The 11,442-nt window shown below is 42.9% G+C and overlaps 1 protein-coding gene and 1 long non-coding RNA gene across 3 annotated transcripts in view; one reads left to right on the top strand and one right to left on the bottom strand.

The window, feature by feature from the left end:
• The window catches only part of ATP4A (ATPase H+/K+ transporting subunit alpha), an 82,781-nt gene that overhangs the window by 36,497 nt on the left and 34,842 nt on the right, over positions 1-11,442 (bottom strand). Inside the window, exon 1 of one of the 2 annotated variants that reach the window (XM_072967207.1) lies at positions 9,245-9,444. The exons of the other annotated variant lie outside the window; for it this stretch is intronic. The gene's annotated coding sequence lies outside the window, so the exon portion shown is untranslated. Of the gene's footprint in view, positions 1-9,244; positions 9,445-11,442 lie in introns of those variants that run through there. 2 annotated transcript variants of the gene reach the window in all.
• Positions 3,824-5,478, top strand: LOC140698430 (uncharacterized). The gene is made up of 3 exons (XR_012076217.1): positions 3,824-3,893; positions 4,968-5,078; positions 5,260-5,478. It is a non-coding gene; the product is annotated as an uncharacterized lncRNA (long non-coding RNA).

The following is an 11,442-nucleotide window of genomic DNA, read 5'->3' as shown; positions in this document are numbered from 1 at the left end:
GAGTTTATTTCTGAGCCATATCAATTTGGAAGTAATACAGTTTTATAGCTTTATATTCTCTCTGGTAGGTCAAGTCTTCATTTCTCAAAAATTTCTAGGAATCTCCATGGCTTTTCTTTCCTGGATGAGATATCAAATCTGCTTGCCAAGCTCTACTTTTAAAATTCTATCTGGGAGCATGGCAAAAATTGCAGACTAGGAGGACCCTGAGCACACCTCCTCCCACAGGAACACCAAAATTACAACCATTTTCAATGCAACTATTGATGAGAAGGATCAGAATCTAGCAGAAAAGATCTCCTACAACTAGAGATATAAAGAAGGAACACAACAAGGCAGGTCAGAGGGATGGAGTTGTGGAATAGTCAAGCTCATACACTCAGGTGGGCCACCCACAAACAGGAGGATAATTACAGAGGTTCTCTCCAAGAAGCAAGAGGTCCAAACCCCACACTGGGCTCCCCACCCGGTGGTCCTGTGCCAGCAAGAAGAGCCCCCAGAATGTTTGGCTTATTTTGGGGAGAGCCAAAGTGCTGTGGAAAATAGAGACTTACAGGGCACACAAAACCTCACACGCTCTGGGGCCCAAGGCAAAAGCAGTAATTTGAAAGGAGCCTGGGTCAGACCCACTTGCTGATCTTGGAGAGCCTCCTGGAGAGGTAGGAGGCAACTGGAGCTCACCCTGGGGACACAGACACTGACAACAGCCATTTGGGGGTGCTCTTCTACCATATGGACACTAGTGCTGACAAGCAACACTTTGAAATCCTCCTTCTAGCTTATTAGCACCAGAACCACCCACTCCCCCTGCCCACTAGCCTGTAACCACTGATACTGGAATGCCTCAGGTCAAGCAACTAGCCCTTCATAGACATAGCCATACCCACCAGCAGGCAGCCTGACTTAAGACCCACTGAGCCCACAGCCACCCTGACACATAGCCCTGTCCACCAAAGGGCCCAGGACCTGGCCCACACCAGTGGGCAGGCACCAGCCCCAGGATAGCCTAGGATCCAGCTCTGCCCACCAGCAGTCCAAAAATAGGTCGGGGACCCCTGGGCCCAGCAGTCAGAGACCCCAGGACCCAGCTTCACTGACCAGTGGGTGGGCACCAGCACCTGATATCCTGGGCCCTGGCCCCCCCTACCAGTCTGCAGATATCAGCCTCAGGACCCTCTTGGCCCCAACCACTCCTGAGTATATATCCAAGGAAAACCAAAACACTAAGACAAAAAGATACACGTACCCAATGTTCATAGCAGATTTATTTACAATAGGCAAGATATGGAAGCAACCTAAGTGTCCATTAACAGTTGACTGGATAAACAAGATGTGAGATATATACAGATATAGATATGGACATAAATATAAATATAGATATATAATGGAATAATACTCAGCCATAAAAAAGAATGAAATTCTGCCATTTGCAACAACATGGATGGAATTGGAGGGTATTATGCTTAGTGAAATATGTCAGACAGAAAAAGACAAATACTCTATGTTATCACTTATATGTGGAATCTAAAAAATAAAACAACCAAGGGAAAATAACAAAACAAACAGACTTACAGATATAACGAACAAACTAATGGTGGTTACAGTGGGAAGAAGGAAGGGGGAGAGGTAAGATAGGGGTATGGGATTAAGAGGTACAAACTACTGGGTATAAAATTTTTAAAAGGTGCAGGGATATATTTACAGCACAGGGAAGATAAAAAATATTTTATAGTACCTTTAAATGGAAAATAATCTATAAAAATTTTGAATCGATATATTGTGCACCTGAAAGTATAACATATATTGTAAATCAACTATACTTAAATAAAGAAAATTTAAATCCTATCTGGGAGAGGAGGGAATAGCTCAAATGGTAGACTGTAGGCTTAGCATGCCAGCATTGTCTTGATTTCAAAATCAGATAGAGACTATGTCCAGATCAATATCTCTCATGAATATAGATAGAAAAATTTCTCAATGAAATACTAGAAAATCAAAAAGAAGTGTACAAGTAGAATACACCACCACCAATTGGGGATTCTCCCAAGAATGCAAAGCTAGTTGAACAATAGAAAATCAATCAATGTAACCCACTATATTTACTGTCTAAAGAAAGCAAACCATACAATAAATTGATGCAGAAAAGGCACTTGAGGAAAGTCAATATCCATTCACCATAAACACTCAACAAACCAGAACTAACAGGGAACTTCCTCATCCTGATAGAGGACATCTACAGATAACCTACAGCTACCATCACATGTGGTGGTGAAAGAGGGAAGGCTTTCTCCCACAATATATGCAACAAGACAGGGATGTCCACTCCCACCACTCCTCTTCCACAGCAGACTGGAAGTCCTAATCAGCTCGCTAAGTCAGAAAGGGGTTGTGTGGAAGAGCATACAGATAGTAAAGGAAGAAATAAAAACTACCCTTACTTGCAGATGACATGACTGTCTATGTAGAAAATTCCAAGGAATACACACACACACACACACACACACACACACACACACACACACAGAATTGATAACATGAGTTTAGCAAGATGCACGTTGCAATATCAACATGCAAAAATCTATTGTATTTCTATATGCTAGCAATGAACAGTCAAAAACCAAAATGAAAAAACTGTACCATTTTCAACAGCCCCCAAATAAGCAAGCGATTTGGAGTAAATCTAAAATAACACATGTACAAGCAGTGCATGTAACTACAGCTGCTGCTGAAAGACATCAAAGAAATCCTAAATAAATGGACAGTCTTTCCACAGTAGCGAATTGGAAGGTGCAACATCTCTCCCAATTCTACTGCAACTCTGTTAGAAAAACAACAAGATTTGTAAATCTAGACAAGCATGGTCAAAACAATTCTGAAAAAGTATGAAGTTGGGGTCTTTATGTTACCCAATTTTAAGAATCACTACAAAGTTACATTAGCAAGACGCTGTGGTGTTGGCAAATGGATAAGCACATAGGTCAACAAAATAAGGACTGCAGGAATAGGATCACAATGAATAGGGCCAATTTATTGAGAAAAGAGTCCAAAGGCAGTTTATCAAAGAAAGGTTTTTAGTGTTTCATTGGACCACAATATGTAAATCATAATTAATCTCAACTAAACTAAAACTTTACACCTTACAAGTATAAACTCAAGACAGATCATAGATCTTAATGTAAATTATAAATTAAACTTTTAGAATAAAACATAGGAGAAGATCTTCTTGACCCTCAGTTAAGCAAGAATCTTAGACATGATACAAAACACAATTCCATAAAAGAAAAAAAATGTAATTTAGACTCCATCAGAATTACAAACTTTTGCTCTGCAATGGACATTGTTAGAAAATGAACATATAAGCTACAGACCCAGAAAAAAATATTTGTAAATCACATATCTGACAAAGGAGTTGTATCCAAAATAGATGAATGGCCCTCAAACTTAATTGTAATAAAAACAACTTAATTTTTTCTTTATGGGAAAAAGACTTGAACTGACACTTCATCAAAGGGTGATAAATAAGCACATAAAAAGCTGTTAATTTTCACAAAAATCACTGTCTACTAATGAAGAATCTGACTCCAACTTGTTTAATGACGCCTCTCAAGGCGCCTGAAGAAACCCAGACTCCCAGGTCCACATCACTCTTGCACCAAGAGGTGCCTTTCTCTAAGTCATTCCCGAAAATCGTCAATCACCAAAGAGAGTAGGAAGAGCCTGAACTGCTTCAGACCACTCAGCAGCCACGTGAGTACTGGCTTCCCCTATCCAACCACACACATCCTCCAATCAGCCAATAGAAGTAGAAAGATAGAATAAGAGGCGGGGCCTGCCTGGTCGCCATGGTAGTCCCTGGCAGGTTGGAGTGAGGGAGAGGATCCATAACAGCATTGGTAGTACCAGATCAAGATGCCCTAGTGGTGGAGGACTGCGGTTTGAAGGGGCAGGGAGAGAATTTATAGGATGCCAGCAGGGGGAGGAAGACAGTTAGAGAAGGAAGGGGGAAATGAGAGGGCAAGGAGGGCTTCAGAAGGAGGCAGAGAGAGTTTTGTAAGTACAGAAGTATTCAGGGAACACAGGTTTAGGAGAACAGGGAGGTTGTAATTAGTGGAGGGAGCAGGAGTTCAAAGGATCACCAAGCTGGTTTCAGAGGTAGAGAAGGTGTTAATGGGAGATGGCAGGTCTTTATAAGAGGACAGTGAAGACACTAGGAGTGGACATGGAGAGGACTCAGAGTTTATAGTTGCTCAAAGAAGGTCTTAGAGGAGCCAGGGGATAGGTTATGGGGGGAGGGGGAGAAGGGAGGAGTTTATGGGTAAACAGTTAGAGTCAAAACACGACCATGACAGATTCACAGGGACAAAGTGAATGATATTATAAATGGGACAAGCAGAGAACTATTAAAGACATTAGAAGTTTTATAGGGTAAAAGTTTTTAAGGGGACAGTGAAGGTTTCACAGATGAAAAATGAGAGTGTTGAAGTGTTGAGTGAGGGTCTTCTTAATAGGGTGGTTTATAGGAGCAAAAGAGAAAGTAGCATGGGGGATGCAAAGGGTGTTAACAGGAAAAAAACATGACAATGGATCAGTTGAGGTCCACAGAGAAATGACCGTCATCAAAATCAGTAAGGGATTTTTTGTGGGGATAGTGGAAGGGGCCAAGTGAGACGTGCTGCAGGGGCCAGCAAGACAGGCAAGAGGTTACAAGAGACAGGGAAAGGGTTACAGGGAACAGAGAGGGAATATACAGCACAAAGAGAGGGGCCTGGGGCAGTTCTAGAGGACAGAGAGGTATTAAAGGGGATACAGACAGAATAGAGGGAATGCGGTGGGAGGTAAAGGGAGTCAGAGTTTTCATAGGTGCCAGTGAAGATTCTATAGGAGCCCAGGAGTGATGTGTTGAGAGGTCAGAGGGGATGTCAGAATCTAAAAGCCATACTGAGACATAACCCACTCCCTGTCCACAGGCGTTTGAAATTATGCCTGAGGAGTCCCCCAAAGACCACCACCTGCTGACGATCTTGGCCCTCATGATGTGTTGTCCCTTAGGCAGTGCTGCCCTGTACTACTGTTTACAGGTGGGAATGCAAATTGTGGCAAACTTCTCCCACATCTCCCATCCCAACCTGGCCCTGTATCCATGTTCTCCCTCCTGTTTGTTCAGATCCCACCCTAGGTCCCTACAGACCCATGACTCACCCTCATCCAATAAGCCTTTTAGTCCAACTATTCCTGCTCTGCCTCTCCCGTCCAACTCAGACACGGAACCACCTGGACAATGATGAACCTGAACTGGCTGCCGAGACCTCCAGGAAAACCTTCCTATTTGCACTCTCAGCAATTGTTATGGGATCCATCTGTATACTTGCCATCTTTACAGTTTTCATCTCCCTTGAAATCCTAGTATTCACAAATGCTAGGTAACTTACTCTCCAGCTCACAGGAAAAACACCAAAAATATACAACTGTTTAAACTTACCGTGACTCTTAGTATCCATTTTGTCAAATGGGACACCACTGCTTCACAGTTGGGAGCAAAAGATGTTGCCAGCCAGAGCCAGCACCTTGAGATGCTTGATGGGCGAAGGAAGTTTTAGCTCAGGCACCCCACTGGACCAGAGCTCAAGACCAACTCTGGACCCCACCAAGACTGGGACATGGGAGACAGGGGAGGTCACTCTTCCCCTAGGGCGTCCTGCCCACATGCATGCAGTCATGCCATAAATCTATTTAGGTCGACCAAGGGCCCTGACTGTGCTGCCTGACTCTGGGGACATAACAGTCAGAACTTCAGATTCAACTCCACCCCTCAGAACATTTAAACCAGGATGGAAGATAGACAGATCACCAAACACTGACAGTCCAGAGTGGTTTTACCTCTAATGGGGAAACATGGGGAGATGCTTGCAAAAGGCAGGACCCAACCTGGGTTAATTGTGGTCTGTCAGAAAACCAGGGAGTCCAGCATCTATCAGAGACCTGTTAGAATTCTGGTCAAGTTATGATTGCAGAGAGCTTCTATAACAGCTACGGATGCCTCCTCTCCACCGCATCACCGATGTTTGTCAGTTAATCATTATTCAAGAATATTTTCCAAGCACCTATGATGTACCAGACAGTGCACTGGGAACTAGGAAAGCTCAAGAGCTGTATCAATAAGACTTCTTTCTGATGAACCTTACATTCTAGTGGGAAGAAATCCATAAACAAATAGACCTCTAAACAAACAAGGTAATTGCACGGAAAAGAAAATGCTACGGAGAAGATAAAACAGGGTAATAAGCTAAGGCAGTGCCAGTACTGGTCCACAAACTGTTAATGGTCTGCAATAAGATAAGTGCAGAAATTGCCAGTAAGTGTTTAGAAACACAGCAGTCTGACATTGTCGTGGCATCCAGCAAGAGTCCTGACTTGTTGAATAGGGTATAGACCAAAAAGATCAGTCCATGACAGACTGGAGATATCAAAAAGAGGTCTTCTGGGGGAGGGTATAGCTCAGTGGTGGAGCACATTCTCAGCATGCAGGAGGTCCTTGGTTCAATCACAGTACTTCCATTTAAATAAACACACAAACAAACAAACATACAAACTTAATTACCCTCCTCCAACAAAAGAAATACACATTAAAAAAAAAAAACAGGTCTTACTCCACAACCACGAATAGCTTCAGATGCACCAGGCTAATGGGCAAGAGGTCTAGAAGGTATGTTAAGCTCATGCTAGCAGCTGTAACAAACAAACCCCACTAAATCAGTCGCTCACAACATAGAAGTTTATTTCACCTCACAGAACCTCCAAATGTGGGCATTTCTACTGGCCCACATATAACTCAGGATCCACTCTTTCCACTTGGTGACTCCACCATCTCAAAAAGGCTCAGAGTCCTTTGAATCAAGGTAGAAGACACTGAGAAACCCCACTTGCTTTTTTATAAATCCTGGGTCTACAAGGGAACCCTTGTACACTGTTGGTGGGAAATTAAACTTGGCAGCCACTTTGGAAAATAGGATGGCGGTTCCTCAGAAGAGTGAAAACAGAACTACCATAGGGTACAGCAATCCCAGTTTGGGCTATATATCGAACAGAAATAAAACCACTGTCTCAAAGAGGGATCAGCACTCCCATCTGCTGTAAGCATTTTTCACAATAGGCAAGATGTGGAAACAACCTAAGTGTCTGACAGTGGATGAATGAATGAAGAGGAGGGTATATAGATAGACAGATATAGAGATAGAGATATACATACACAAATAGAAATTATTACTTTGAGAAATTAACGAGAACTAAGAATCCTGCCATTTGCAACAACTTGAATGGAACTTGAGGGCATTATGCTGAGTAAAGTAAATCAGAGAAAGACAAATACTGTGCGATACCACTTATATGTGGAACCTTAAAAAGCCACAATTGAGCACAAATTACCACACTGAGCACAAAGCCTGTGCTGGCCTGATGTTTTCTGGCCTCTGGTACTGTCTGTGGAACTGCATTCCATGACTTGATGTTATGTTAGAGAAGATTTCTCCTTATTACACAAAACAAACAAAAAAGCTGAGATAGACAAAGTCATTCTCTCCCCTCTGGCACACTGACAGTGTCTATGTGTCTGATTATAGCTGGAATTATCTGTCTTGATAGTGAAGTAATCAGGTTTAAAATAAACCATTATCTCTTAAAAATATAGATAGAAGAATTCTGAAAGAAAGACTGAAAAACCAAAACCAGAAGTATGTAAATGGTATACACCATCACCAATTGAGGCTTCTCCCAAAAATGCAAAATTGGGCCTATATTACAAATCAGTCAGTGTAATCCACTATATTATTATCTAAAGAAGGAAAACCACAGGATCAATTCACGCAGAAAAGGCACTTGAGAAAAGTCAATAGCCATTCAGCATAAACACTCAGCAAACCACAACTAATAGGGAACTTCCTCATCCTGATAGAGGGCATCTACAGATAACCTACAGCTACCACCACATGTGGTGGTGAAAGAGGGAAGGCTTTCTCCCACAATATATGCAACAAGACAGGGACGTCCATTCCCACCACTCCTCTTCCACAGCAGACTGGAAGTCCTAATCAGCTCGCTAAGTCAGAAAGGCGGCAGGGGGGAGAAGGGTGGAAAGGGCACACAGATAGTAAAGGAAGAAACAAAAACTACCCTTATTTGCAGATGACATGACCGTCTATGTGGAAATTACCAAGGAATCTACTACAATATTAAAATAAAATTTAAACTCCTGGAATTGATACCGTGAGTTCAGCAAGGTGCAGGCTGCAGTGTCAACATGCAAAAATCTATTAAATTTCCATAAGCTAGCAAGAAACAATTGGAAACCAAGTTTTTTTTAATAATATTTTCAACAGCCCCCAAACAAGCAAACAGTTGGATATAAATCTAACATATCATGTGTGTGAGCTGTGTGTATAACTAGGCCACTGATGGAAAAAAAACAGAAGAAATAAATAAATGCAATTCTCCCACAGTTGAGAATTGTAAGGCTTAGCATCCATTTAATTTGCTTGGAAATTCTAATGCAAGTCTGAATTAACGACCAAAAGATTTGTAGATCTACACAAGCACTGTCAAAAAAACTCTGAAAAAGAAGATTATAGTTAGAGTATTCATGTTACCCAATTTTAAGAATCACTACGAAGTTACATCATTAAGACAGCGTGATATTGGCAAGCAGATAAACACATAGGTCAATAAAACAGATAAGGAATGCAGATAGACACCCACATAAATATGGCCAATGTATTTAGAAAGGAGTCCAAAGGCACTTTATCAAGAAAGAACAGTTTCTTTTAATGGTGTTAGATTACATGGACCACCATATGCAAACACAACTAGTCTCAACTAAAACTTCACATCTTACACAAATATAAACTCAAGATAGACTGTAGATCTAAATGTAAAGTATAAATCTATCAAACTTTCAAAGGTGAAAACATAGGAGAAAATCTTCCTGACCCCGGGTTAAGCAAAAGTCTCAGACATGATACCAAAAGCACCTCCGTAAAGGAAAAAATAATAATTTGGACTCCGTCAAAATTTAAGACTTCTGCTCTGCAATGGACACTGTTAGAAAATGGAAAGAGAAGCTACAGTCCCAGAGAAAAGATTTTTGAATCCCATATCTAACAAAGGACTGGCATCCAAAACAGATAAATGACCCTCAAACTTAACTGTAATAAAAACAACCCATTTTTTAATTGGATGAAAGAAAGGAACTCACCCTTCACCAAAGAGGATACATAGCTGTCCAAAAGCACATGAAAGGCTGTCAGTTTCCACAAAGATCAGCCTCCATTGCTGCAGAACCTGACTCAAGTTGTTAAATGACCCCTCTCAAGGTCCCTGAAGAAACCCGAAGTTCCTAGGCCCACATCACTCTTGCGCCAAGTGCTTTCCTCCCAAGGCACTCCCGGAATTCATCAGTCACCAGAGAGAGTAGGAAGAGCCTGAACTGCTTCAGACCACTCAGCAGCCACGTGAGTACTGTCTTCCCCTATCCAACCACACACATCCTCCAATCAGCCAATAGAAGTAGAAAGATAGATTAAGAGGCGGGGCCTGCCTGGTCACCATGGTAATCCCTGGCAGGTTGGAGTGAGGAAGAGGATCCATGTAGCCTTGGTAGTACCAGATCCAGATGCCCTAATGCTGGTTTGAAGTGGGAGGGAGGGAATTCACGGGGTGACAGGTGGGAGAAAGAGAGAAGAGATGGGGGAAAATGAGAGGGCAAGGAATGTTTCAAAAGGGGGCAGAGAGAGTTTTGTAAATAGAGAAGTATTCAAGGAACAGAGGTTTAGAGGAACAGGGAGGTTGCAATGAGTGGAGGCAGCAGGAGTTCAAAGGATCACCAAGCTGGTTTCAGAGGTAGAGAAGGTGATAATGGGAGATGGCAGGTCATTATAAGAGGACAGTGAAGACACTAGGAGTGGACATGAGAGGACTCAGAGTTTATAGTTACTCAAAGAAGGTCTTAGAGGAGCCCAGTGAGAGGATAGGGTGTAAGGGGGAGAAAGTAGGAATTTATGGATGAACAGTTAAGAGTAAAAACAGGACCATGATTGATTGATAGGGACAAAGTGAATGTTGTTATATATGGGATAAGCAGTGAGCTATTAAAGACATTGGAGGTTTTATAGGATGAAAGTTTTTAAGGGGACAGTGAAGGTTTGACAGAGGAAAAGTGAGAGTGTTGAACTGTTGAGTGAGGGTCTTTTTAGTAGGGTGGTTTATAGGAGCAAAGAGAAAGTGGCATGGGGGATGAGAAGGGTGTTAACAGGAACAAAATGTAACAGTGGGTCAGGTGAGGTCCACAGAGGCCGAGTGAGAGTCATCAGAGTCAATAAGGCATTTTTGTGGGGATAGTGGAAGGGGCCAAGTGAGACGTGCTGTAGGGACCAGCAAGACAGGGAAGAGGTTACAGGAGACGGGAAAAGGGTTATAGGGAACAGAGAGGGAATATACGGCACAAAGAGTTGGGTAGTTCTAGAGGACAGAGAGGTATTAAAGGGAATACAGAGAGATTAGAGGGAACGTGCTGGGAGGTAAAGGGAGTCAGAGCTTTCAAAGGTGTCAGTGAAGATTCTATAGGAGCCAAGGAGTGTTGTGTTGAAAGCATTCAGAGAGTCCAGAAGCCATACTGAGACATAAGCCACTTTCTGCCCACAGGCATTTGAAATTATGCCTGAGGAGCTCACGGAAGACCACATCCTGCTGACGATCTTGGCCCTCATGATGTGTTGTCCCTTAGGCAGTGCTGCCCTGTACTACTGTTTAAAGGTGGGAATGCGAGACGTGGCAAACCTCCCCCACCCCTGCACTCCCGTCCTGGCCCTGACCTTAAACCAACTGTATGTATCCATGTTCTCCCTCCTGTTTGTTCAGATCCCACCCTGGGTCCCTACAGACCCATGACTCACCCTCATCCAATAAGCCTTTTAGTCCAACTATTCCTGCTCTGCCTCTCCCGTCCAACTCAGACACGGAACCACCTGGACAATGATGAACCTGAACTGGCTGCCGAGACCTCCAGGAAAACCTTCCTATTTGCACTCTCAGCAGTTGTTGTGGGATGTATCAGCATAATCTGCATGTTCACACTCCTCCTCTTGCTTCCACTCCTAGCATTTATAATTTCTATGTAACCTCCTGTCCAGCTCATGGGAAAAACACCAAAAATATACAAGTGTTACATACCATGGCTCTAAGTATCCATTTTGTCAAATGGGACACCATTGCTTCACAGTTGGGAGCAAAAGATGTTGCCAGCCAGAGCCAGCACCTTGAGATGCTTGATGGGCGAAGGAAGTTTTAGCTCAGGCACCCCACTGGACCAGAGCTCAAGACCAACTCTGGACCCCACCAAGACTGGGACATGGGAGACAGGGGAGGTCACTCTTCCCCTAGGGCGTCCTGCCCACA

Source organism: Vicugna pacos, chromosome 9, assembly GCF_048564905.1.
Source record: "Vicugna pacos chromosome 9, VicPac4, whole genome shotgun sequence".
In the NCBI taxonomy this organism is placed as follows: domain Eukaryota; kingdom Metazoa; phylum Chordata; class Mammalia; order Artiodactyla; family Camelidae; genus Vicugna; species Vicugna pacos.
This window is presented reverse-complemented; position numbering and strand designations above follow the sequence as displayed.